Source organism: Quercus suber, unplaced genomic scaffold, assembly GCF_002906115.3.
Source record: "Quercus suber isolate HL8 unplaced genomic scaffold, Cork oak 2.0 scaffold_252, whole genome shotgun sequence".
NCBI classification, from domain to species: Eukaryota; Viridiplantae; Streptophyta; class Magnoliopsida; order Fagales; family Fagaceae; genus Quercus; species Quercus suber.
The window spans coordinates 262,922-268,649 of NW_027069708.1; positions in this window are offsets into that span (position 1 = coordinate 262,922).

Sequence of the window (5,728 nt, forward strand, 5' to 3'; positions counted from 1 at the left end):
AAAAAAAAAAAAAAAAAAAAACTCTCCCCCTAACTACAAAACCCTCTACAAAGTCTACTCCCCTTTTTGTGACAGAATGCCAACAGGCAATCACAATCCATCATTAAAAGGAGGTGGTGAGGGCGATCGAAGATGTGCCAGATCAACTCGCAACGTACGGATCTCGTCAAGCAAGTCCACCAAAATCTAACCATGAGCCGCCTGAACGGTCATGACATTCTCCAAGTACGACGGATATCAAAGTCATCCGATGGAGGTGGAGGAACATTAGCAACAGCAGCAGCATCAGGATCAGGAACAACCTCACTAGCAGGACCTGTAGAAGAAGAGGGAGGAGGTGCGGAACCAGAAGGCTCAGACCTAGGGTGTTTAGAGCTAGCTCGAAGATGAGTAGCCCTCTGCCTAAGAAAGACGCACCTATAGGAGCAATCACATGAACAGGCTCAAAGGAAGGGAAACCACTAAGATCAAGATAAACCAAAATCCTATGAATAAAAATAGGATGAACAAGAGCATGTGAAGAAGATGAACTCCCATAAACTTCATTCAAAGAATGAAGAAACAAATGAGGAAACTGATAGGAGCATCAGTGACAAGAGCGTACAAAATACACACCGCTCGAGAGGAATGGTGTGAAGATGAGAAATGGGCCAGATAGAGTGACACGCTATCCTAAAGAAGATATAATGCAACTTAGAAAGTTCAACAGAGGTGATCCTAGGATCAGAACCCACTGGATAGAAGACCCAGTGATGTAAGACATGACATCACTCAGAACAGGAGACTCATCATAAGGGTAGACTGGGTGCTGGACTAAGGGTACCCCAAGAGCATCAGCACTACCGAAAGAGGTAATAAAGTACTCTACGCCTCGTATCCAACTCTTTACTAAAGTGTTGGAATCATAGATGCGGATAGAGATGTTTGAGTAGAACTCTCTAATTAGGGTAGCTAGAGGAGGAGGATCAAAAACATCCAATAGAGGTAACCAGCCCCGACGCTCAAAGTTTGCCCTAATGGCAAGATCAAGCTCATCTAAGATGACAGAACGCTCAAACATATCTTTCTCTTAAGGTTCAGCTTCTCATAAGTTTCTTGGTTTTTCTCACTCGGAAACCTTTCACGGTCAAAGGAAGGAGGGAAGGAGTAGGTGGGGGGAGACCTACGAGCCCTAGTCTTCCTAGCCATAGTGCTAAGGAAAAGACAGAGATACAAAGAGAACCAAAAATAACACAAAGATCAAGGGCAAACTGCAAGTTAGCACAGAAAGAGATAGAACAAAATCTATATGATGCATGAACAACACAATGTTGTAATGCATGTACTAATGCAGTAAGCAAATTTCAAATTAAGTTCAATTGCGCAAAATTTGCTTGAGCATAGAGTTTTTAACAAAAACCCTAAAAATTTGAAAACCACTTGAAAATTTTGAAACAGATTGATGAATTGAGCATTACATAACACAACACACAGATTATAATGCTTAATTACATCAAAACAACAAGCCAATTTCAATCAGTTTTCAACATAATTGGAACAAAATCCAATTCGGATTCAATATAACTAGGAAAATTCAATTTTTTTTTTTTTTTTTTTTGAGGAGCTAGTGGAGATATTAGATTGTATCTAGGCGCTTCACTTTGCATATCATTTTTTGGGGATATTCATGTTAGGGGGAGTAACATGGTTTTTTGATATACATGATATATACATGATTCTTGTTTCTTTAGATTCACTGTTTATTGATTTTATATTTATGAGATTATTGATTGATATATGTTTCTGTGTGAATCATACAAGAATGTTATACCTGTTTATTTACTATTTTCTGTCACATATGCGTTTATGCGTTTGTTGAGTATTGATTCAATTAAGCTGCTGTCTACACTTGCAACTGATGGATAGTAGTTAGAATTGAATTTTAGTTTTTATGAGCATTATTTATGTAAAGGGCTTTCACTTATAAACTTTGAGCTTTAGTTTGTGTTTTGTCACAGATTCCCAAAGGAGGAGTTTGTTAGGTTCTAAAGATTTAGGAATTTATATATTTAGAACTCTAATATGTAATGTTGGTAGACCATGATCAAAACAATATGTTTAGTCTTGTTTAGGCTTGCTCAAAGTTGGGTTTTTCATGTAAAATTAGAATCGAGAGGCTGTAGATGCATTGGTGCATTTCGGCCTGGCTCGATCGATTGAAAGAAAGACTCGATTGATCGAATCTTGGGTATAATTTTTTTCTACAGAATGTTCCAGCTCAGTCCTAACTCATTAAACGTTTTGGGGTTTTCTATTTTTACCCTAAGTATATAAAGAAAAACCCTAGCCACGTTTTTAGAGTCGCTCCTGTTGTATTGTTGCTCATATTTTTCTGTTTTGTGTAAATCTCTTGTGAGATCTAGATGAGCTTTCCTTTACACAAAGCTTAGGGTTTTCTAGGTAGAGATTACTTAAACACCTTGATGATCAACTCGGTTGCTGCCATTGGAGTTTAAAGAATAACAAGTGTGGGTGCTTGTAGTTGATTGGAGAATCCAAGAAAGGAGTTCGTGGATTTGGAGCTTGCACATGGTCGTGTCAGTAAGTTTTACTGGTAGGTAGCATTAGGAAGTCAAGTGGGGAGCTTGTAAGTCCTTTTGTATAAATTTCGATTCTTTCATAGTGGATTCAGGTTTACCTTGAGGATAGTTAGGTCAAATCCTCCCCAGGTTTTTTACCCGTTTAGTTTTCCTGGGTGATCATATCTTGTGTTATTTATTATTCTGCTGCTTTATACTTTTGATATGATTGTATGTTTGTGATAACCTAGAATTGCATAATTTGACTAAGTAACAACTTGGCTAATTAACTAGGTTAATTTGGTTGGTTTAAGGGGTCTAAAATTGTTCAGGTTTCTCTACCAATAGGGATGTGCCTTTCTCTTAACAACCAATGCTGAAGATATAAGTGGAAAAGAAATGCCAAAAAAAAAATAGAAGGAACAAGACTGGTAAACCCATGATTGAAAGCTCAAACTAGTGATGGACTTCAACAAGGCAAGACCATAATTATTTATAAAAATAAGTCGACCGTGCAATGCACGGAAAATGTTATAATATTTTATGTAAAATGGTATTAAAGAATATTGTACATATATTATAGCATAATTGTTGTTGAATTTCGTTAGTAATGAGTTAATCATAAGAAGAAACAATTATAAATTGCATAGACATGTTCATTATAATTATTCAATTCAAGTAATGAGAAATATAAAAACGACTTTGGAAAATATTGTAGAATAAAAGTTTTTGATAAGCATATTGCAGAATAAAAATTAATATAAAATGTGTCTTTCCCTTTATGCTTAATTCTAAAACAAAATACGCATCCCAAGTACCTACAATCAATTATATCTTTTACGAAACCCACAAATTTACAACGTTTGATTTTAAAATCAAAATTACCACAGTCACTCAATATAAAATGCATGCCTCCTTCATTGGTTGTAGCCTACTCATATAGGTTAGAATTAGATGAGACAATAATGTTAGAGCTAGGTAGTTGTCGTTGAAATATTAAAGATAAATTAAATCATTCTTGGTATGTTGTATTTGACATGGGATGTCATGAAGGGCTATAAGTAGGTATATATAAAGGAGAGGAAGTGCAAGAGGTGAAAATGGTGAATTGAAATGCAAATAATTTTGTGTATATGTGTGAGGGAGGAAAAGTCTTGATACATTGCACCAAAAGATACAAAGAATATTTACTTTTTTACTTTTAGAAAAGGCTTGAAACATTGAATCAAATAAAACAAAATTTTAAAACTTAACAATGATTAATTGGACCAATTAGGAAAACAATTTTTTGTTAATAATCCATGAAGGTTATTTTCTTTGCAAAAATTTTAATTTCGTCCACCCAAAACATATTATCAAATAAAGAATTATTAGCAACATCTAAGAATTAAATTTCTATATATGCATTATTATAAAATAATAATAATAATTAAAATAAAATTGCAAAAGCTAAAATTTTCACCCATCTGATTATTTTTGTTTGGCTAAACTTTGCTTTTCTTTAAATATATGACATTATAGAGTACTTCTAATACAACTTTTAAGAGTACTTTGTCCACTAAAAAGGATTAAAAAAAACAAAATTAGTAAAGTCTTATAGTTTAACATTTAAATTGATCACTATAAAAAATCATGCATTGTAATAAAATATAACCAAATTATCCAAATCATGCTATGTAGTAGAATAATATTATATTTTTATATGCTATATTTAATTCTTTATAATGCAATAGGATAATATTTAACAATCAAAGAGAAAAAAAAAAAAAAAAAAACCAACAACAACAACAATAATTTAAAAAGCAAAACTAAATCGCATGAACTCAAAGTAGAGATTTAAAGAATATAAAAAAAATTATCAACCTAAGGAGCAAAGATGTAAGAAAAATAAAAAATTCACCAAAAAATTGAGAGAGTGAGAACTTTTTTTTTTTTTTTTTTTTTGTGAGGGAAAACTATGCATAAAATGGAAGAGATAGTGATAAATTTATAATAAAAGGGTGTGAATATGAAGAAACAAAAATAAAGGAAGATGAAGAGAAATAAGAAGAATGATATTAGTGTAGAAGGTAGTGAAGAGATAAAAAGATAAGGGGGGGAGAACGAATGGAGAAGTAGTGGGGAGATAAAAAGGTAAGGGAGGGAGAAAGGTGGAAGAAATGTTAATATTAAAAAAAAAATATTCCAAACAATTATAGGAAAATTAGGAAGAAAAAAGATAATAATATAGACGCTAATGTAACTCAACTAGAACATAACAATAATAAATATGGTGTTTTAGCATGCCAAGACTATACATACTGAATTTTTTATTTTTTATTTTTCCTTTTAAATTTTGATGTAGAGCATAGACAGGAGTACAATGTTCAAAGTTCATAGGGTACTGATTCTCAAAAAAAAAAAAAAAAGTTCATAGGGTGCTACTTTATTGCGCTTCAAAAAAAAAAAACACCTTTATTGCTTTTTTGCCGATGAGATGTTTATTTGGCAAAAAAAGATAATGATATAGACGCTAATGTAATTCGACTAGAACATAACAATAATAAATATGGTGTTTTAGTAGGCCAAGACTATACATATTGAATTTGTTATTTTTTATTTTTCCTTTTAAATTCTTATGTAGAGCATAGACAGGAGTACAATGTTCAAAGTTCATAGGGTACTGATTCTAAAAAAAAAAAAAAAAGGTTCATAGGGTGCTACTTTATTGCACTTCAAAAAAAAAAAAAAAACACATTTATTGCTTTTTTGCCGATGAGATGTTTCTTTGGCGAAAAGCACCTTTTAATTCCTACATTTTCAAGCGGTTCTCATTTTAGTCCCTACATTTTATTTTTACCGCTTTTAGTCCTTATCCTGAAAAACACTTCTCGTTTTGGTCCCTGCCATTACATCAGAAATGGAGAAAGTTGACGTGGCAGACGGCAGGAATAAATAATATTAAATTAATGTCCACGTGGCCTAAATTAATAATAAATTTTTTTTGGCATTAAAAAATGCCACGTCAGCATCTAAATTAAAAAAAATTATTAATTTTAACTAAATAAAAAAAATTAAAAACATAATTAAAAACAAAAAATCATATGAATTGAAATCTAAGTGTGTTTTGAACAAGAACAACAAGAACACAAACCCAGAAATTAAAAAAAAAAAAAAAAAAAAAAAAAAAC